This window comes from Alligator sinensis, unplaced genomic scaffold (genome assembly GCF_000455745.1).
Source record: "Alligator sinensis unplaced genomic scaffold, ASM45574v1 scaffold215_3, whole genome shotgun sequence".
NCBI classification, from domain to species: domain Eukaryota; kingdom Metazoa; phylum Chordata; order Crocodylia; family Alligatoridae; genus Alligator; species Alligator sinensis.
The window spans coordinates 516,758-538,864 of NW_005842175.1; the positions used below are offsets into that span (position 1 = coordinate 516,758).

The window sequence follows — 22,107 nt, forward strand, 5'->3', positions numbered from 1 at the left end:
GGGTTGGAAGAAAGAAACAGAAGGAGCCTAACAAAGGAAATCAGTTCTAAAGAGGGGCCCGGGGGAGGGTTTTCTGAAGCAAGCCTGGGGTGACATCTGGATTAAGGGCTGATGAGATAACTGGTAGTAGCTGTCCTCTCCAGCACTTTGCTGTGAAAAGGATTGCAGATGGGCTATGGGGAATGCTGGGGCTAGGAGCATGCTGAGGTCCAGGGAGGGCTGTATAGAAAACTGGAGAAGGGATCAGTAGGCAGGGTCTGCTGGTGGTGGTGGAAGGTATGAAGCAAGAATGAGGAGAGGAGGCCTACTGAGAAGAAAGGAAATGGGGTCAAGGGAGAAGGAAGTGGATGGTGCTAGGGTGGGTTGATAGTGGGGTGGTGGGCTGCCAGGGTGTGCTGGTGCCCAGGGAAGGAGGCTGTGGTAAACAGCATGGGGTGGCACTGAGGACAGAACTGAGCATGGCTGTAGCACCATTGATATCATGATATTTCAGAACCATGCCCATGGGACCTTGGGTCTTTTATTCCCATAATCCTTTCCCATCGCTTCTCAGCCTTCATTCTTTCTGACTGCTTTCTTCCTCTCACCAGTGTTTGGGGCCCCAGTCTGGAGTATGGTATCCAGAATCATAAACTATTCAAGTCAGATCACAGTTGGATATGAGATTCCCATCTCCCCTCCCAACAGCATCTCCCAGAGTCCTTGGCCCACCACAGGCAATCTGGTGTCTTAGTGTCTCCTCTGTGCTCCAGTCTCCAAGACCTTCTGGCTGGGCAGGTTGAGTTAATTCTGTAGGAATTTCTCCTTTCCCAGATCATCTTCATTGCAATTGGGGTAAAAGACAACTTTCCTTGTAGGCTGAAGTGAGGGGAGCGGTGTGGAGACAGTTTTCTGCAACATATACTTCTAAAGAGGGTGAAGGGCATGAGTGGGAAGTTTGAGATCCCTGGAGTCTTCCAAGCCCAGATCAGAAGGGGATTTAAAAAGGAAGCCAAATTAAGTCACATGGCCACCTGTTTTCTGCCTTGTTGAGCAGTCGCATTTAGAGCTTGTAAGGGCTTGCTCCTCTCTGCCTCTAGAAAGCTGGTGAAACAGGACTAGGAGAACGCCAGTGAGTGTTACATCTCAAAGTCCTGTACCTGGTACCATTATGTCTGCCACTCACCTCTTCTAACTCTCTTCTGCCTTTTTCCATGATGCTTTTTCTTTTCTTTTCCATCTGTGCTTTCCTTTCTGTCTCCTCCCACAGTACTCTCCCCTCACTTAAGTGCCAGCTTGACCATGTGTCTCTGTTTGTTTTTTCTTAATCCATATTATGGAGCAGTGACAGACCCCACTGTAATTTTTGAAATCAAAGCCTTTATCTTGAATTGCACAAGGTCAGGAACCATCTTAAGGAAACAGCGGCTTTTCTAGATCTGCCTCAAAGCAACTTAAAAATGGCTCAACAGGATTAGAGAGAAAAGAGATTGTAAAAAAGGATATGGTTTGGCTGACGGCTGGCTTGAGGGGCAAATCCTGTACACTGCCAAGAAGGAAAGACAGGTCCGTTTCAGGTCTTGGCTACCTCTTGGAGCTGGCAAAGGGCTGGGAACTGCTGGGGGGAGGGAGGAGGGGCAGGCCTGGTGCTAAATGAAATACTAGGCATTACCATGCGAGACAACCAACCTTAACTTAATGTGACATTACCAGCTTCGTCTCAGGAAGGCACTTGGGGCAAGCTGGTGCTCCAGGGCTTGCTCTAAAGTCCGGGGAAGCCAGTGAGAATCTTTTCAATGACTTCAGTGAACATTAGATCAGGCTCAAGATGTTCTGCTGTGATTTGGCTACTGGTAGGCAGGGAGCAGGGGCCTTGCCTGCAGGGAAGTGAGACTCCCCCTCTCCTGGTGCATTGTGCTGCCCACAGTTGAGATCCAAAGCCACTCACTGGGCACTGTGGCAATGCCAGTCTGTCTTCTCTGTGTGTCTGGGCACTTCTAGAAAGCATCTTCCAGTGTTTCGAAGAACAGCCAAGCTCCACCAGTGCTGCTGGTGCTGTGAGGCAGTGTTTAGAGTTGCCAGAGACCCAGTTTCATTTTCCTGGTCAGCATAGGCATTTGTTAACTCTTTATTTTTGCCCTCCTTTGCATGAAAATCTCACATGTGTATGAGTGTGAGACATGGAGATCACTGTCCAGGGTGGATGTAGCATGAGCAGGTACTGGGTGACCAGAGGCCTCACTTGGCTGGAGTATCTCAGGCCCCACCTGCTTCATCACCTGAGCTCAGCTTCACCACTCTGCCTGCCCATCCCAGACCTGACCTGCAGTGTCCTCTTGGCTGGTGCTGCTCAGTGTGTCTCTGGTCTATTCTGCCTGGTGGGTCTGTGACCTGCCCATTGGTTGACTAGGTTCAGACCCCTTGGATTCTGTCTCTGTGGACTCCATGCAGCCACCTGCTGCCCCATCAGACCTGCCTGCATGATGCTCTCCTATGCACTGCAGAAGTGCACAATCTGAACACCACAACCTATTCACGTGGCAGGTAATGCTATACATGCATCACATCCTTCTGGCCCTTCCCAAAGATCCCCTCTGCTCACCATCTCTCCCTCCTCCTAGTTCCTTCTCCTCTCTCCCTGTCAACCTGTCATGCCTCTGAACACTTCTCCCTTGCCCTCTGGGCTCCTTCTTCCCCAAGCCTCCTCCAGCCAGCCAGCCAGCCAGGGCTGGTTGATTAGGTTGGATACTCCACTCTTTTTTTCCCCAGTGTTACGGGTTCCCTGATGTGCCCTGTCACAATGGAGGCAGATTCCTTTCCAGATCAGTTCTGCTTCGTCGGCTATCAATCCAGGATTCACCACCATGCCTGAAAGGTCCAGGTTCAGACCTCATGAGGAGAATGAAGCCCCTGTCCCGCGATGTGCTATTTTGCTCAAATTTTCCTTGGCTGCCTCCTAGCCTAGAGCAGCACCCCTTCCTCTGAGCATGTGCCTCCCACGGGGGAATTACATGCTGCCTCTGAGAAGGAGATTTACACATGTGAGGGGTGGGGGGATGTGTGCAGGAGGATGGTCTGTTTATTCTTAACATTTTGTATTATCTCCATTAATAATACCGCCTCTGCCTCACATGCTAATTAAGACTCAAGACTGTTAATTTAATGGGGAATTCAGGCAGAGACCACACAAGATTGGCTGGATTAAGTTAACCTTATGGACTATTAATGTATCTCCTGGAGGGGCACTTCTTTGTAATGAGAATCCAGCTTGAATGGCAATTGGAGCCTTTGTTTCTCTCATGTTCTGCTTGAGAGAGGCCGAGAAATCCAGTAACAGAGGCCACTGCCAGTCAGGAAGATTGTAGCATATTGGTGGGGCAGCGGTGGGGGCCAGGTCTGGAACTGCAGGGGGGTGTTTCAGCTTAGGAGTGATAGGCCCTGGAATAGCGGCGGGGGCTCAGTTGGTTGGGAGTGAAGGGATTGGGTAGGAGCGTGTCAGGCTGGAATAGCAAGGGGTGTTGAAAGGCAGGGAGATTGCAGTTTATTTGTATGTGGGTGTCCTGGATTGGGACAGTGGAGAGGAGGTGCAGGGCTGGAGTGAAGGGCATTGGTTGGGTGGTGTGGACAGTCCAGAGTTGGACTAGTAGGTGGTGCTGAAGGCCAGAGTGTACACATTGAGCTGTGCGTTAAGTATGAATAGATATATGTGGCCTGGTTGGACTGTCCCACATGAAGAGGTCACCTATGTACATGAGTGGCAAGCTGAAAGAGGCTCTTTTCAGTGCTTCTGGGGAGAAGTGTTATGGTAAACTGAAGCTGGATTTCCAGAGTCCTGGGGACAGCCTCTGACTACAGTCCAGCCCCAGGAGCTGCAGGTGAACCTGAACTGGATTTTCCCAGCATGCTTTTTTGCGCAGGGTAGATGACACTACTAAGGCAGGGGAGCTCCCAGTGTGAACTTTCTCATCTCCATGGAGTTAGTTGACCAATGCTGCAAGCAAGCAAACTTTCCTCCAGCTAAGGAGGAAAGGGCCAGGACTCCATGTCACAGTATCAGTGAAGACTATTTTAGGGAGTGGAGGGACCTGATACAAAATTCCAGGGCATGAAGTTCAGCTTGGAAACTGGAGGAAGATTTGGGGCTTTCTTTTCAGTGTATGAGGATGTGCAGAAGCCTTGGAGTTTTTTCTACAGGATCTGATCAAAAGGCTTAGGATTGTCTTAAGACCCGGAAACTTCTGAATCCAGGGACAGAGGTTTGGGGTTTAGGGCATGGGCCACCAGCAAGGGTGAAATCTTGTGACTTGGGGTGGTTCAGGGATCTTTTCAGGGGATTTGAGTAGAGGTTGAGGGGGATTTGTGTAGGCTGTGGCTTGGTTCAAGGCATTTGCTTTGTGTTTCAGAGGCTTAGTTCAGAGAGTCTGGATGAAGACTCAGGGAAGGGCAACATTAGAGGAGGTGAGAAAATAATTGGGTCCCAAGATTTGGGGTCCAGTATACTGGTGTATTTTGAGTCAGGCCTGGGAGAAAAGCATGGGGTGCAGTTCAGGGTTTGGAAGAAGGTTTGGACTGTTTGATGATGGAGTTTGAAAAAGGGAGAGCAGGGAAAAGGCAAAGGTTTGATTAGGGATGTTTGGGTATAGGCTCAGTACCCATACAGTTCCTGCACTCAGTTCTGGGGGTAAGACAAAGGGTTATGCTTGGGATCACATACATCGAGTGAAGGTTCAGGGTAGGTCACTTGGTCTAGGGTTTCTGAGTATAAGTTCAGGCTAGTTCCTGAGATCATTGGGGTTGGGTGAAGGAGCAGAATAATAATGTGGTTCATGGAAGCTGGTTCAGGGGGATGCAGGGAGGGTTTGGTGCCAAGCTCACATTACTGAGGTGAAGCTTTTGGTCCTTCACCCGGACCAGTTCCTGACTTGTCCCTCATCATATGGATTCATGTGCATTTTGGGCAACAGCAGTGGAGAACCTGGGCAGCCCATGGACATCTTTGTCTTTTTCCAACAACTGCTGCCTTCCTATCATTGATCCTCCTCAGTCTGAGTAACAGAGGAAGGCAAACTCTGGGTGTTGGGTTAGTGTTGGCTGTCTGCAGTGTCTGCGCTGTGCTTTCTGGTTCATGGGGAGGAGGACAGAGGGTTCAAGCCATGTGCCTGGGAGTTGTGGGGATGGAAGGTCTGCTCAGTTTGTTACATGAGGTAGGGGTATAACTTCTAGGGCTGTGTCCATTGCTACCACTGAACAAGGGATTAGTGGCAGGGTGAGGAAGGAAAAGTGGGAGCTGGGAAGAGAAGCATTATAGAAGCTAGACTGGCTGCTATCCCTTAGGGAGGGATGCTCTCTTTAGTGATGGCCCCAGCAAACACACCATAAAGGCGCACACAGCCATTGCTGACAGATACCCAGCAATGGCTCGCACACAGATGCCATACCCACAGTTTACTTGTGCATATCACAGAATGAACATTCACACAGAAATCACATTCACACAGAAGTCATGCACAGCTCCCCACAGTGCCGCATGTACAAGCGTGCTCCTTACAGAGAGATCATTCACACTGGTGCACAGGTTGCATTAGGCTCCCACAACATCATGTACGTGAATGCTGTGCACACAGAACTCATTCATGTGCCTGCCTCACAAACCTGCTGTACGCAAAATCTCTCACAACTCTACACACACGTGGCCAGTGTTGTTAGCACATGTGTACATGTCTGTGTCATGCATGCATGCTTCTGTTAGATCCCGTGTGAACATGCATGTACACAAGGTAACACAGATTGCTTGCATCTCTAAATAGGGTGTGTACAGGCACCCTTTTTTGGGATACAAGCACCCTCTCTCCCTCTGTTAACCAACAATAGTGCTGTTGCTGTACTCATGAAGCACAAGAGCAGATGGTGAAAAGGTCAGGTTTAGGGTAACAGCTTCTAGCTCCTCTGGTAGATTTTAGGACTTGGCTTAGAGCTGAAGACTCACCCTGTGAGAGACTTCACACCCCCTCTTCCCCACTTTGTTCCTGTAAGCAGCAGTGAGCACAGAACCCTCTTTAAAGTGTCCTTCAGGGAACACTTTACCCAGAGGAGCTGTTAGCATTGTTCCAGCTGTAGCAGGGTTCACCAGCCTCTCTGAGTGGTGGTAGCACATGTTGTCTTCATTCCGGCACCTGGGGCACATCATTTGCTGATCCAACCTGCTTGCTCCCCTTTCCCCTTCCAGCCTGCATTATTAATCACATGTAATGCAAAAGAGATGTTAGTGGGGAGCATGAGAGAGAGGCACATGGGTTCAGTGTAAGGGGGGTGCCAAATTCCCTTGGCGGAGCTTCTTTTGAAAGGCCTGAATTGGCCACAGTTTCACAGAGAGGAGAATTTTGTTTCAGAAGCCTGGTAGAAAGCAAAGGGGAATGGTTTGGGGTAGTTGAGGTGGGGAATGGGGGCTCCCCCAGTCCCTCTCTGTCCCCTGTTGTACCAAGTGAGTGAGGTCAGAACCTATGTGTGTGTGGTGCATGTGGAGGAGGGTGACAGTTTGAGAGGAGTGTATGGGCTAAGTAATTTTATGGAGGATGGCACTTGAATATGCGTCTCAGTGACTGTAGGGGAGAGTGCATATATTTGTGAGTGGGGAGGAGGGAATGGGGGTGTGAGGAGGAGCAAGTGTGTGGTGCAGGGGAGTGTGTGCATAGGTGTGTGTGTGTATTAGAATATGAGGGATCATGGGTGCATGGTACAGAGGTATGTGTGCATCTAGGTTCATGAGGGAGTATAGTGCAGGAGTGTGTTTGTTTTATGGGTGAAGGAGTGAAGAGTTGTGTTTGGCACACAAATGTGTGCAGGTATGTGAAGACTTGAATGTATAGAAGTGTGAGTTGTCTTTGGTGCAGGGGGGTTGGAGAAGTGACAAGAAATGTGGGCGTATGGTGTGAGGGTGTGCATGAATTTGTGAGTGCAAGTATAAGGAGTGGTGGGAGTGTGGCACAAGGGAATGTATCTGTGTAGAAGTGAGAGGAAGGGCACAATTGTGTGTATTTCTGTGCAAGGTTGTGGGAGTGTCATGCAGGGTTGTGTGTGTGTGTGTGTGTGTGTGCATGCGCGCGTGTGCGCTGTGGATGCCAGAGTAGAAGGAATTGTGTTTGTACAGGGGTAAGCCTCTAGAAGTGTGAGGAGCTGTGGGAGTGTAGTGCAAGACATTTGTGTGTAAAAGGGTGAGGAGTGATTGGAGAATGGGGGTTGTGTAGGAGGGTGAGGAGTTGTGCTTGGCATAGGGGTGTGTGTGTGGGGGAAATAAGCAGTTTTATGGAAGAGTGTGTGCATGCATATGTATGTCAAGGAGTGCATATGTTGATTGTGCCTCTTTGTGCTTATTAGAGCATGCACACATGGTCACATTACCACGGGAACAAATCTTTCAGGCCTTACTCCGCTTTCATTGAGCCTGGGGGTCAGGGATCTCTCTCATTGATGTGAGTGGGGAGTCTGCTTCTGGAGGGGGATGTTGAGACAGGTCTAGTGGTGTCTAGCCTTGCAAAAGCCTGTAAGTGTGGCTAGGATTAGACACATCCCTGTAATCACACATACATCTCTGTGCTCAACACCAGTGAACATCCATATACATCATGCGTGTGCTTTCTAACCCACACCTGCAACCCTATACTGACACATCAACATACACATCTGCACACCATGCATGTGCCTTCTTATACACCAACACACAAATGTAGACCATGCATGTGCATTTCTTCCCCACACCAAAAATGTGTGCACTTGTACACTCTCACCCCAGTGCACACATCTATATGGTATGCATGTGTTGCCCCACACTCAACCTTTATACACATACCCCTACACCAACACACCCACATACACATGCATGCTCCCCCTCCCCCCGTACCTACATCTACACTGATAACATAACACACAAGTCCATGTACTGTGCGCATGCTTGTTTCTTTCCAAACCAGTACAGGATACATGCACATTCAAACCCATGCACTACCTTCCTCATGTACACTTGACAAGTGCATTCCCACATGAACACACTTACACAGGTAATCTCCCCCTTAAACACCCAGCAGCCCTATTAAAAATTAATTTTAACACCAAGCCCCACTCACCCACTGCAATAAACTCTGATCCCCGTGCAATGGCTTTATCATGGTTGTTAAGCAACCCTTACAGAACATTTTCAGCACTGTCCCTGATAACCGGCTTGCCTTTGTCCTTCTATCACGCCCTCCTACTCATATTTCTGTCCCCCTCTCCCTCCTGTGACCTGGCCAAAGCTGTCCCCAGCCTCCCCCAGGCCCCGCCTTCCATTAGAGTTTATGTATTACTTCACTGTGTTTAGAATTTGCAATCACGTCCCCTGATGCTGCTGTCAGCCAATTTCACAGCACTCTGGGCTGGTGGGACCTCACACTCTTCTTTACATGCAAATTATACGCATCCAATGCCAAAAGAAAGGAGGAAGAAGGAAGGAGTGAGGAGTGTGAATGTAAGCAGGATGCTTCTGTTCTTGATGCTCAGCCACTGAGCTGTAGCATGTGTTAGTGGATTGGAGAGTGACGGTGCTGGGAGGCTCTGGAACTGGGCAGACCTAGAGAAAATGGATATAGAGAGAGGCTCGGAGAGGGGCAGGATTGAATAAGTACAAGTGTGTGTGTGTGTGTGTGTGTGTACACATGCAGGTGTACAGAGCAATGCAGTGATTTTCAGGTTAAGTTCCTGTATAATGGCTATTTATAGAATATAATTTTTGTGCATGCAATGTTGTATGTCCACATGTTGTGTGTACAATGCATTTTGTCTTGGTGGTGGTGATGAGAAATATTTGTATGGTGGTGTGTCACTATTTTGTTTACGTTTGGTGTCTGTTTGGGCTTGTGTGTGCATGATGGTATATGCCTGGGTGATGTTGTATATCTATTGTGATGTGTAAGCATGTAGTTTGTACTGGGTATATATTTGCCCTTGCATGATGATGTATTGGCTGGCGATGTGTTCACGGGCAAATCTGTGTGTGGGGTGCTTGACACTAAGTTTGTATGTTTTGGGTAACTATATTTATGATATGTGTACCTCAGTGATGGAATTTGCTTGATGTGTGTCTATATCTGTGGGGGAGGGGGGCATTTGGTAGGCATTTATCTGCTTATTGATGTGTGCTTATATTTGTGTGTTTGTATGTTAATACATATGTTTGTGTGTAGTGTATTTGCTTGGATACTAGGTGTGCATTTGTATTTGTTAAAAGGTGTGTGTTTTGATGGTATACTTGGGCTTGTGAGCTTATTTGAGTTATTTGTGAGTATATCTGGGTTTGTACAGCTCATTTGTTCACATTTTGGTGTGTATTTGTGCTCTGGTCAACATTTGGGAAGTGATGTACATTTGTGTATTTGTGCATTTCGGTGCTTGTGTGTGTGTGTAGATTACATGAACATGTGTGGTGTTTCCAAAAGACAGCATGTATTTGTATATGTGTGCATGTTTGTATTTTTTTGGGGTGGAGTGTGCATGCTGTGCATGCATGTGAAAGAATATGAACACTTCACCCTCTGGGTGGAGGTTTGAGGTTGCATGGAGTGTGTCTAAGGTTATGAGGGTGTATATATGCGTCTGCATGAAGAGGCTGCTGTGTGGGATTGTGGCTGGGAGTGGGGTGTGTTTCTGTATAGCAAGTTGGTGTGTGGCAGTTTGTGTCTGGGGAGTATGTGTACAATAGGTTGGCAGGCAAGGCTGCCTGTGGGATTTGTGTGCTAGAGGATGTGCGCAGGGTGGTGTGGCATTGTGCTTGTGTGCATGCACACACCGGCATGTGTGTCAGAGGGGTATATTTATATGCTGTCCAGCCTGTCTTAGTCAGTCAGCAAAACACTCCCTCTTCCCACCCTGCTAGGGACTGGCTCATTCTGTCCTTGGTGGAACAGCCCAGGCCCTTTGTATGGAGGCCCTGCTTCCCTTGGTGCTTCAAGGTGCTTTACATCAGACCGTCTGTCTGCCCCACTGTCTTTGTCTATTTGTCTCTTCCCATGAGCACTAACATGCCCCTGCTAACTTGCGCCATGCACTGCCTGTGGTCTCAGCAGCTGTGCATCTCTCTCTCTCTCTCTCTCTCTCACACACACACTCTCTCACACACACACACACACTGGATAGTCATCTGTGGTATATTCAGTTGCCATTGGAAACCTAAGAAAGAAGTGAATATATCCTCCAAGTCTTAGGCTCTGTTTTTTTTCCCTTCCCTTCCCATGCAGGAGGCAAAGACTTTCGCAATGAAATCCTTGCAGCTTCAATTCAATTCATGCAGGAACTGGAGTGCCATGTCCCAGGCCACTCCTTAGTGTGATGGTTTGGCCTTGACTGGAGAGGAGGGACACACTATTACCTGCCCCCGCTTCCCAGGTAAGGAAACTGCCATCTTTCTCCGGCCCTGGCTCCCATTGTGTTGCGTCTTCCCCTTGGGCACAAGGGAGGAGAGGGCAGGGTTTTCCACTCCAGTCTTTACTTGAACCTATGCCTACCCAGATACCCCACTGGAGGAGGCTGTTTCCACCCCACAAGCCCTGCATGCCGTCAAGGGGAGGGGCTGTTTGCAAACTCATGGAACATGTGCAGGTTTGTTCAGTGTGATCAGGAGCTCTCTCTCTCCCCTCCACTCCTGACACCTTCATTTCTCTTCTCATCGCTTATTTTCTCCCGGCATCTGAGTTCCCATTTCTCTGTACAGGGGTGCTGAGGTTTTACCACAGATAAGCCAAGAGCCAGCCAGAGGATCTGCCGTGCTCAGTTGCTCTGCACCATTGCATAACACTAAGGGGGAACCAGGCTGCTGGAGATACAGCCTGCTGTAGCATAGTAAGGGGCATCATTCAGGAGGGAGGCTGTTGCACTGCTACAGTTCCTCCTAGACTTGCTTGTTCTCTGCTTCTCTGCACCCTAGGCCAGCTCTGTTAGAAGTACTGGCCTCCATTTTCTGGGTGAGCTGCTAATGCCTGGGGAGGTGCGTAGCCTGGGCATGTTCAGTTTCTGAGCCTCCTGGCACCACTGTCTTGAGAAGGCTGTTGCCTGGTCTGCTGTAGCCCCTGTGCCCAGCATGGTGATACAGGGACAGTGGGTAGCCAGAGGTGCCGTGATCTGTAATCTGGGCATGCTGTTGTCACCACCGTGCCCCAGCACAGCATGAGAAGGAGCCACGTGCTGCTAGCCTGAATTAGCAGAGCCTTTCCCCATGAGGTTATGGTGTACGTTGTTGCTGGGAGTCTTGCCCTGTTTAAATGTGCTTCAGCACAGGCTGCTGGGAACACAGTTCCTTATGGACCATCCCTCTGGGATCTGGGAGCAGTCAGGCTGGTTGCAGCTTTGCAAAGAAAGCTGCTGTCCTTAGGGAGGCAATGGAGTAAGAAGGCGGTACTGGATTGCTCGCTGTCTTTCCAGGATACACATATGTTTTAGACTACAACAGACTGCGGGAGAAGGAGCTGTGGCTGGAGTGCTGCTCTCTGACTCAGGGCAGGGAGCACTTGCTGCCTGCGATGCAGTTTCTGTCGTAGTGGCAGGGAAGCTGTGGCTAAGGCTGGGTTACTGCAGTCTGGGGCAGTAGGCTATGCTTTAGTTGCTGTACTCAAAAGCCAGAGGTGGGGCCTTGCTGATTTACATTATGCTTATGTGTGGACACAGGAAGACTTGGTGACAAGAGGCAATGTGAATTGAACAAACACAGTAGCATAGACAGGGCCTCACTTTGCATCCTAAGACCAGAAGTATGGGGTGGTGTTTTCAAGACCTTGTAAGCTGGGGAGGCAGGAACCTGGAATTTATTCTCTCGAGGAATGTGGAGAAGACTGAGGGAGGCATGAGCTGCTGAAACCATTTGGAGGTCTAGTGGGTCAGGCACTCCTGCGTTCTAATCCCAGCTCTGCCACTGCCTCAAGGGAATTCCCTTACCTGTAACCATCTGTGCCTCAGTTTCCCTACCTGTACAATGGGGGTGGCAATGAGCTGCTTTCATGGAGGCTGTGAGGCTCAGTTAATGCCTGCAGTGCACTTCCTGCTGCAAGTATGAATGCTGTTGAGGAAGGGGAGAGACAGGCCTGCACCCCCAAGGAGCTGAACCTGTTGGCATCATGCTGGCTGGGGGCGGGCCGTAGCAGGGTCATGGAGGAGAATCACTAATGGAATGGCTGCTATGTTCCAGGGCCGAGGCAGCGAGTCTCTCAAGCCTCTGTTTGTTTGTATAGAGAAAGAGGAGTTTGTGGCCTTGCTCTGTGGAAACAGAGTGAGGATTCATGGGTGATGGGCAGGCTGCTTGGCTGAGTCTGATTATGCAGCCATGCTGTCCATGTGCCGGAGGAGCAAAGTGGAGCCTGGTACAGGGCATGCCTGGAGCTGGGCCAGGCCTCACCCACACACACGGCTGAACATGGGGCTGAGAGATGCTCAGGATAGGTCTTCTAACAGGCTGTGCACAAATGGGGAGGGAGGGACAGAGTGGGTGCGAGAGGTGCAACGTCCAATGGCAGGGAGAACATGGCCTGATGGACAAGCAGCAGAGGTGTGTGGAGAGGAGAGAGAAAAAGGAATAAAGACACAAAGAAGGAAAAGGAGTGTAGCAGAGAGGAGCTTAGCAGGGAAGTGAAGAGAAATATGGCAGAGAGGAAGGGGACAAAAAAGGGAGGCAGGTACATTGCAAAGAGGCAAGGATAACAGTCTCTCTAAGGGAGGGAAGGATGGAGTGAGAGCAGCAGAGAAAGAATGAGACAGAGAAAGATTCACAAGAGCCATGGCTCCACAGTGGGGTGAGACCATGGAGCCACAGTGGTGGAAGACCAGGGAGGGTCACTTGCCTGTTTTCCACAATGTTGTACACATGTTATGCTTGGAATGCAGGACCCTGAATAGGTGACTGCTCCAGTTTTGCCCAATGACCCTTATATCTGACCCATGAGCACACCTGACCAGGGGAGTGCAGCATGCATCCTCCAGGAACACAACCAGACTGTGGTTCTCAGCAGTTGGCTGAGCCTTCTTCCAGGTGTCTCCCCAGATCAGGGAGTCCATTTGTGTGCTCTGTTCCCAGGCAGGTGGCTCTACATCTTGTGCATGGAGTAAGGAGGTCAGGACCATTGCTGCCAAACACTTCCATAGTGCGCTTTGCCTTGTCTGCTCATTGCCTCCAAGGTAGTGTCTCAGAGGGTGAGGCTGACAAGGGAACTAGGACTTTGGGATATAGTTGGACACGGAGACTGATTGTGGGGTACTGCACCCCTGGGTCAGGTGGGACCTCACATGCTGGATCTAATCTGTTTGTGTGCCGGATCTAGTCCATGTGTTGTAGGTTGCCAACCCCTATTGTAACATGCTAGATAGGATGCATGTTCATGCTTCTCTTTACTGGTGGACTCAGAACTGCCGACCCATGTGTCACAGACCATATATAATAATATATAATTATTAGCAGCCAAGGGAGATTCTCCTGTAGCTCAGGTGAGCCAAGGGAGATTCTCCTGTAGCTCAGGTGAGCAAAGCCTGTGGTTTCTGGGTCTGAGAAGCTGAGCGCTGTCCTGGTGCACATGAATTACCACAGTCCACAGTGCAATGACTGCTGTGAAGTCTGAGGTGATCACAGATTTGTGAAGAGGAACCAGACCGCTCCCAGGAAATACATTGGGCCATGTTAACACACATCATTCAAGTCAATGGGAGATGATTGCTGATGGCAATTGATTACATACCCGAAGCACAGCTTCTGGATGCCTCATTCCCTTAGGTACCAAATAGTAGTCATAAAACATTGTGGCTTTCTACTTGGTCATCCCTGTTGAGCAGTGGATGGGGGAAGCCCAGGTCCGAGTGAACATGAAGGGAGTTGTTCATGTGTGTCAAGGAGGTGTAACATATTGAGACTTGGGCAGATGGTCTGGTACTTCTGAGAGCTGAATTGCTAGTGCTGCAGAGTGTGAATGTGTCTGTCTGCTAACTGTTCTGAAGGTGAATGCGTGCTCATAGGTGAGCTTCTTATGCTTGTATTGTATATTTTGCATATTATATATGTGATCCACATGGCCATGTTTGTTTTGCATGTGTTAGGCTTCATGCAGGGGAGGATGTGCCTCAGACGTGCAAAGCCATGTGTTTTTGTGGCTTGGCTCCAGGAAGTGCTTTACACATGTGTGTTTTGGACATGTGTGTTGCCTGATCTGAACAGGTATGCCCTCCAAAACTGGTTGAAGCAATTTGACCTCAATGTGCAATGCTATCTTTGAAAGAAGGGTTTGGATAAGGTTGCTTGTTTTAGCTCCCCAGTGTTTCTCATCCCTTTCATGTCTCATGGCTGATTTAGAGCTGAAATGCAGTTTCAGGAGCTAACAGCTGTGCATTGTTCACTTCACTTATTCTTGCTGGCTTGGCTTGCCTCCCAGGGTCAGGTGGGTCCTGGCATTCAGGTCAGTTTCTCTTCAGTGAACCTTGGACCATGGATAAATCAATGGCTCCCCTGCCTTGAAAGCTCCAGTGAGGGAGCAAGGGTCAGGCTGGAGCTTGCTAGGCAGCAACAGAGCCAAGCAAAGGCCAGGAACTAAGCTGGCCTGGGAGAGTTTTGGTGAAACAGGTTATCTGGGGAAGTCCATAGTGATCAACTCCGTATGCTTCCTGCGTCTAAAGCAATTCAGTGTCTCAGTCCCGGGGATGTTGTTGAACATCTAAATCAGTTGTTCTCAACCTCATTAGACTTAAGGCCCCCCTTGGAAAATGCCAGCTCTGAACTTTCAGTCATTTTTTTGACTACAGAAAAGTAACAGAGCAATTCTTCTGTTGCAAAGAAAGACCACAGCAAGTAAGTCTGTTTTTAACATGATGGATCCCAGGTTTATCCTGTGAATCATATTTACCCAACTAAGAGTGCTAAAACCGTGTGTCACCCTTGAAAAGATCTCAAATGTGGCACCTTGGTTGAGAATCATTGATCAAAATGACTGCTTTTGCATCAGTTTTCACTACTGAGGATATTGTGTATGTTCCTATTCTGGACCTATCTTTTCTTGGTAACAAAGATGAAGTACTGTTAGAGATTGAGGTTCCAGGAGGAGGAGGCCTGGAGCCAACCAATAATTAAAAACAAGCAAACAAACAAACAAGTTGCCAGGCCCTGGTGGTTGATTCCAAGAGTGGTGAAAGGAGCCTGCTAACCAAAACAGATGTGTAATTGGGCAGTTTTGGGCTCTAGGTGGCAATGATGCATGGGATAGTGGCTGCCTGGCAATGGCTGGGAGAGCAGTGGCAGCAGCTGCTATTTTTGTGCTCCCCGTAAAGTGTCCAGGGCTGGTGTCCTGGCCGCTTCACCCTTCATTACGCTACTGAACCAAAATATGCAATCTTTCATAAACAGCATCTCCTGTTCTAAAGGCTAGAGTGGACCAGATGCTGGACCTCTGTATAAAAAGAAAAGACTCTTGTGATGATCTGTAGATGTCTAAGCCTTACTTCAGTACCTGGCAAAAGGGCTAAAATGAGAATTAAAAAGAAAAGTCAAAGACCTCTTGAAGATCGTGGATCTGACACAGCCTAATCAGCCCAGATGCTGGCAAGGAAAATCAGTTCTCCCTAATCACAGAGTGTTCTTTGAACATATCCCAATGAATTACTGGATAAAGGAAAACCAGTTGATAGAATTTAATTAGGTCTACAAAAGGTCTTTGGAAAGATCCCACAAAAGAGGCCAAGTGAGGAAGCTAAGTGTGTCTGTGAGAGGCAAATGGTGATGTAGATCAAAAGACAGATTGAGAGACAGAAAGCAAACAGGAGTAAAAATGGTAAAGTGTCTTCATGGCCACAGGTTAACATGGCCTCAGGGTTCTGTTCTACATACCAGGTTGTTTAATACATTCATTAATGACCTGGAAAAGGGGGTGAACAGTGAAGCAGCAACATCTGCAGCTGATAGTGTTATTAGATTAGCTGGGACTGAAGAGGGCTGAGAGGAACTTCTAAGAAAGTAGTTCTCAACCTTTTCAGACTGCAGGCACCCCTGGATAGATTCAAGGCAGCCCTTGAAAAAATGCCAGCTCTTACTTTTCACTTTTTTTTCCTACAGAAAAATAATAGATCCATTTTCTAGTGCAAAGAGCTCAGAAAGATCTCAGCTATGGATTTCTCTTTGAAATCTCAGGGTTTAGCTAGTGAATCATGTTTATAAATTTGGGAGTGCTAACACTGTGTGACATCCTGTGGCACCCTTGAAAGGATCTTGGGGCACTGCAGGGTGTTGTGGTACCCTGGTTGAGAATCAGTGTTCTAAGAGCTCAAAATATGTCAGGTGAATGGACAGCATGGTGGCAAATGAAATTTGGTATTCATAAATGCAAAGTAACAGATGATCTCTATTACATGGACACTTTCTAGTGCCCTAAATTACCTGTATCAGTGAAAGAAGGGGCCCTGGTTGTCACTGAAGATAGCTCAATATAAACCTCAGCTCCATGTGCAGCTGCAGTCAAAAAAATCAAACAAGATCTTAGGATGCATCAGGAATGGGATGGAGCATAATATGGAAAATACTGCAACACCTTTGTATAGATCGTGGGCGTGGTCTCCTTTGGAACAACAGGTACAGAGGTGGTCACCTTATGTCAAGGGAAATACCAGTATAGCAGAGTCAGGAGGGTTTGGCAAATGGCAGTGAGAGTGATCGAGGGCCAGGAAAATAGATGGAAAGACAGGGGTTGTTTGGTTGTTTGCCCTAGGAAGGAGCTGAGTGAGAAGGGCAGGATAGAAGGTTGTGAAATGGCTAGTATTTGGACATCAGGGCTGACCAAATGCTAAGTGGCCAGGGGCTGCTTGCCATGTGGGATGCACCAGTGAGAACCATGTCAGCTCCTCTTCCCATCTCTCCCCACTGCACCATACTATGTGGATGCACCAGCCACCATTCCCAGCCCCTTGACTGTGGGCTCCCCTGTTGCAGCATGCTACACAGGCACTTCAGGCCACTGAATCCCACAGCCTTTTGGGCTATGCCTCATTGCATGGGGAGTGAGGCGGGGCTGGAGGGGGAGGGATGCACAAAGTGGAAGCTGGAGGAGAGGGGGGGAACCTGGAGTCTCTGGTTGCAGCTGAAATGATCAAGGGAGCATTAGTCAAATGGGGGATGGAGGCCACAAATGAATCCCTTGCAAGCCCTACATAGCTCGCAGGCCAGGAGTTGGACAGACCAGGTTTGGAGGAGGGAGGCTGGGATTCTCTGTCCTCCGTGTCATGATACAACGGTGGTGTAGGGGCAAAGATGATTGGTGCCACCGCTGGTGCTTGGCCAGCTGCACGGCAGTCACTGCTGCCCCGTGTACTGCTGCTATGCAGCTCCCAGACCTGCCCTGTTAAACTTCTGCAGTGCGAGAGTGAGGGGATGTGCAATAACACAAAAAGGCAGCAAATGTGGAGCTGCAGGCAGGGGATTCCTCCTCCCCCTCACCCAAATTACGTGTCATGAGGCAGCAGAACTCAGTGTTGCAGGAAACCATTGAGGCCAAGAATCTAGTTACAGGTTCATGGAAGGAGTGTGCATTTCTGTGGAAAGCATTGTCCTCACTTATGACATCACCCATTTTAGACATCACCTGGCAGGAATCATAGAAGTAGGGTCGGAAGGGACCTTGCAGATCTTCAGGTCCGACCCCCTGCCTGGACAGGAAGAAAACTGGGCTCAAGTGACCCCACCTTGGAAGTTGGTTCCAGATCCTAGCCGCCCTAACTGTGAAGTAGTTCTTACGGATGTCTAATCTAAACCTACTCTCCAACAACTTGTAGCCGTTATTCCTTGTTATCCCAGGGGGCACTAGGGGAAACAAGGTCTCCCCCAAACCCTTCTGGTCCCCCCTAGTGAGTTTATAGACGGTCACCAGGTTCCCCCTCAGCCTTCTCTTGTGAAGGCTGAACAGGTTCAGGTCCCGTAACCTCTCGTTGTAGGGTCTGCCCTGCAGTGCCCGGATCATGCGGGTGGCCCTCCTCTTGACCCTCTCAATGTTGTCCGCATCCCTCTTGAAGTGGGGTGCCCAGAACTGGACACAGTACTCCAGCTGCAGCCTGACCAGTGTCGCGTAGAGGGGGAGGATCACCTCCTTGGACCTACTTGAGATGCACCTGTGGATGCACGATAGGATCCAGTTAGCCCTGCTGACCGTGACCTCACATTGTCGGCCCATGTTCATCTTGGAGTCAGTAATGACTCCAAGATCCCTTTCTGCCTCCATGCTCTCAAGAAGGGAGTTTTCCATCTTATAAGTGTGCTGCTGGTTACTACTGCCCAAGTGCAGCACCCTGCACTTGTCCATATTGAAACGCATCCTGTTTTTGTTAGCTCACCCCTGCAACCTATCCAGGTCTTTTTGCAGTCTCTCCCTCCCTGCTAACGTGCCCACCTCTCCCTATATTTTGGTATCATCAGCAAATTTGAACAGGTTGCTTTTCACCCCGTTGTCCAAATCGCTGATAAAGAAGTTGAACAGTGCGGGCCCAAGGACCGAGCCCTGGGGAACTCCGCTGCCCACTTCCCCCCAGGTCGAATATGACCCGTCCACTACCACCCTCTGAGTACGACCCTTCAGCCAATTCGCAATCCATCTGGCCATGTAGGCATCAATGCCACAGTCACCTAGTTTTTTAATGAGGATGGGGTGGTCGACAGTGTCAAAGGCCTTGCTGAAGTCCAGAAAGACTACATCCACGGCGACACCTGCAACCTGAGAACCAACACTTTATGCTCTGGGGCAGTGGTTTCCAAACTGTGGTATATGTGCCACTGGTGGTCCAAGTGGACATGGTCTGTGATTGGGGCCTGGTCTACAGGTCATACCAGCCCACTTGTGCCTTTGTTGTGTTTTCAGTTAAAATTTGATGATAAGGGGAGTTTGTTCATCTGTGAGACATTTTATGACACCAAAGAATTTGGGGACTCTACTGCTCCGGGGCATGTTGGTTTGTAGGTATTAGAGACAAGGAAGAGACCATGATATGGAAGAGTAGGTCACCCCACCTCTGCCTGCAGCAGGTTCTTTTGTCTAACTTAGAAACAAGTGGTGCTGGCTGTCATTAGGGGAAGGAGACTGGACTAGAAGGACTTCAGGGCTGAGGAAGTAATGTCCATGTTCCCTGCTTTTCATAATAATGGCTATTGTATCATTGGGGCAGTTCTGTTTGCCTGTTGGCTTTATGCCATTGCTACATGGTCTGGTGTAAAAGTCATAGAGTAGAATGGTTGAAAAAACTGATGTCCTGATCCTCAGCTGGTGTAAACTGGCTTTACTCCATGGAAGTTAATGAGAGTTGGCTGATTTATGCCAGCTGAACATCTGGTCTCGGGACTCTGAGCTCTGTTTAAATAATTATTCACATATTGGTTTTTTTTAACTATTTTTTTTCAGTGCTTGAGACTGCAAACCTGAATGGGAAGCCTCACAGATGTAGGCTTTCCTGTCAAATTTCTAGGGCCTTCTTCCTATCCCAGCCACAAATGCTGGGTGAACTGCCCAACTCATGGTGCCACGGGGGTTATCACTTCCTAGGCCCCGACAAGACCCAGCAACAGAAATTTTGTTGGGGGAAACCAAAGGAAGCTGAGGGGAATATTGTGGAACCTCTAGAGGGTGGTTGGTTTTGTTACGAGAGGCAGAAGGGTCATAGGGTGGTTGTCTGGTCTGACCTGTTTCATCCAGCCTTCGTTTGGAGAGAGATCTCTGTCCCCAAGCTGTTCATTTGCTCAGGATCAGAGGTTTTTGATTAAGCAACATGTGGGGGGAGAACTCACTCAATAAACAAATGGGGCTCAGGGCATGGAGGCTCATTACTGAGAGTCTGGTCTCTGTATTTTTATGCACATGCATGCCCCTTGGGTTACTCGTATACACTTCTCCCCTGTGAACCCACAGTCACACCTCTCACACTGAGAGCTGTCCCTATCCTAAGGGAAAGGAATTCCCACTCCTACCCCTCTTTGCCTTTTTCTGGGGTTCCTCCTGTGGATTGTTTATCCTGACCTCTCTTGCTTTGGGGTTCCCTGATTAATCACTCAGGATTGTTTGCATTGCACAGGATGGGGGTTTGGATCACAGTGCAGAGAACCAGGAGTCAACATCACAAATTCTCCTCTGGTTAAAGGCTCCACTGCCATTGGAGGGTACTTGGCAGCGCTTAGAAATGTGTATCCCGGCACCCCAAACTGCAAGGGCTGGCAGGGGACCTCATTATCTCTGCTACAGTTCACTGTCAAGGAACCCCAGGGGCTGAGAGCCTCTGGCATTGCCTCCATCATGTTATAGCCCCAGGGTCTGCAAGGTCTGAGAACCAATTGCTATACTACAGCAGGGGCTGAGAGACTGACTGTGTCTCCTCTGCTGTGGTACAAAAACCTTGAGCCTTTAGGGCAGGAGGTGCGAGTGCACAACCTCTGCTGCCCAACAGGACCTAGAAACCTCTGTCACCCACTCTTAGCTCCCTCTCTCCCTTCATCTTGCCAATGGTATTGAGGGACTTCCTGCACTGAGGTATGGTCAGCTGATTCCTGCTTTACTACAGGCCCCAGGTACCTGCAGCATTGAAAGGAGACTGCAACACCTTTGGCTCATTACAGCAGTTGGGAACCTCGGGCGCTATGATGTAATTGCACACCCTTCACTCTGGGAAATTGGCACAGAACCTCTGGCACTGTGATATAACTGCATTGTTTCCACTATGTTACAGCAGCTGGGAATCTCGAGCTGCAGCCTATCATGGCAGTACATCTGCTTTCATCTATTATGGCATCCTGGCACCCTTAGCACTGGTCCACGGCTACTGTAACAGAGTGTGAAACCCAGGTCTGGCATCCACTGGGATGCCTTGTGTCAGTGGCCAGAGCTTGCTGTCGGAAATGGGGATAACCTGGTTGCCCCAGTATGATTGCCCCGGTATGATCCTGGCATTTAGAAAGTGCAAATTAATTTCTCAAATGCCCCATAGAAGTGGAGTTTGTCATGTTACAAACCTTCCTTGTAGATTCTGGGGAAAATCCTAAAAGCTTTTGGTAATAGAGGTTTTAGTGAGTTTAATGCCAATGGAATTAAAACTCCCCAGGCACTCGCCACGAATGGATTTACATCAGGGAGATTAGAAAAGGAAAAACACTGGTGTCCAGGAAACTCAGGGGAGCAGCTGTCAGCTGGTTTCTACGGAAAGTTCCTCAGCATACAGGCACTCTGACATTGAAACAGGGTGCATTTCCTCTGCCTCTCTCTCTCTTCCTCTCACACACTCATGCACATGCATTTGCACAGGTGTGCCACATCCTCAGCTGGATGCTAATTTGGTCTGGCTCATGCTTGCTTGCATTCTTACACACCTGGTCACACTCAAAGGCCCTCCCAGATACACATGCTCACACATGCATGTATTACCTGCCATGCTGATATAGTTTTGACATCTACACATACAGTCGCTTGTTAAGAAGGTTGCATTTACATACTTATACCGACACAAACTCATGCAACACATACAGGTGCCCTATGATAAGCCCTGGCACTCATACGGCCATGTCCACATGTGCTTTCACCCCTAATGTTGGCATGCACTACACAGGGCAGATACATACACAGGTGTGTACTAATACACCTTCACATATGTGAACATCCATCACTGCTGCTATGTACCCACTTTGGAGCATGATGGCAGGGAGGTGCAACTGTGTTGTGTGATGCAGTGTGGCCTGAAGAAGGAAAGCAAGACTAGGATGAGGAAGGTGTGAGACAAAGAAACTTAGGGGTCCACTGCAAAGTTCTTGGCCCGTGCTGCATCCTGCATAGTCTAGGGCTGTTCTCTCTAGGGATGATTGCTTTTTGCTGTCATCTGTCTCTGGAGTCCTCGGTGCCGGTTGATGTGCCTTGCTGTGTACAGAGATACAGGTTAATGCACCAAGGCTTTTCCTTAAGTGGGATGTCCTCAAGTGGAGGAATAGCTTAAATCCTGCTCAAAGATCTTTATCTCTGTTGCAGGATGGGAGATCTGGCCTGGAGATCAGGGTGGATTTGCTAGTGCAGGCAGCTCCCTTCACCCAGGGCAGCCAGGGAAAGAGAAAGAAATGTCATGCCACGCAGGGGG

The 22,107-nt window shown here is 48.9% G+C and overlaps 1 protein-coding gene across 1 annotated transcript in view; it reads left to right on the forward strand.

The window, feature by feature from the left end:
- Positions 1 to 10,293: 10,293 nt before the first annotated feature.
- The window catches only part of ELFN2 (extracellular leucine rich repeat and fibronectin type III domain containing 2), a 44,672-nt gene continuing 32,858 nt past the window's right edge, over positions 10,294 to 22,107 (forward strand). Inside the window, exon 1 of the mRNA XM_006025964.3 lies at positions 10,294 to 10,392. The gene's annotated coding sequence lies outside the window, so the exon portion shown is untranslated. The remainder of the gene's footprint in view (positions 10,393 to 22,107) is intronic.